Below are 455 nucleotides of genomic sequence, written 5' to 3'. Positions count from 1 at the left end.
GGCTCTCCCTTCCGGGCCCCGCCTCCTTCCCCCCCTCCCTCCTCCCTCCCCCGCGCGGTGCCGCCGCTCCATCCCGGTCCCGTCACGGCGCTGGGCGGGCGCTCCGGGGGCCGGCGGCCAATGGCGGCGAGCCTTTTGCTTTGGTGCCCAATGGGGGCGCGGCGCCCGCGCGGCCCCTAGCGCACGGCAGCCGAGCGGGGCCAAACCCAGCGGCGGCCGCGGCCTCCCTCGCTGCGCGTCCCCCACCCGCCAGGCGCGGAGTTGGCGGCGGCGGCGGCGGCCCCGGGCTTTGTCCCCGCGCCCCCCCCGGGCCCCCGCGGGCCCAGCGCCTCCGGCCCGCGCCGCCTCCCCCCCCTCCCTCCTCCTCCTCCTCCTCCTCCTCCTCCCCCCCCCCCTCCCCTCCTCCTCCCGCCGCCGCCGCCCCCGGGCGCCTCCTCCGCCCGCCGGGCCCGGGC

The sequence above is a fragment of the Cygnus atratus genome, chromosome 3, assembly GCF_013377495.2.
Source record: "Cygnus atratus isolate AKBS03 ecotype Queensland, Australia chromosome 3, CAtr_DNAZoo_HiC_assembly, whole genome shotgun sequence".
Lineage (NCBI taxonomy): Eukaryota > Metazoa > Chordata > Aves > Anseriformes > Anatidae > Cygnus > Cygnus atratus.
This window is presented reverse-complemented; position numbering follows the sequence as displayed.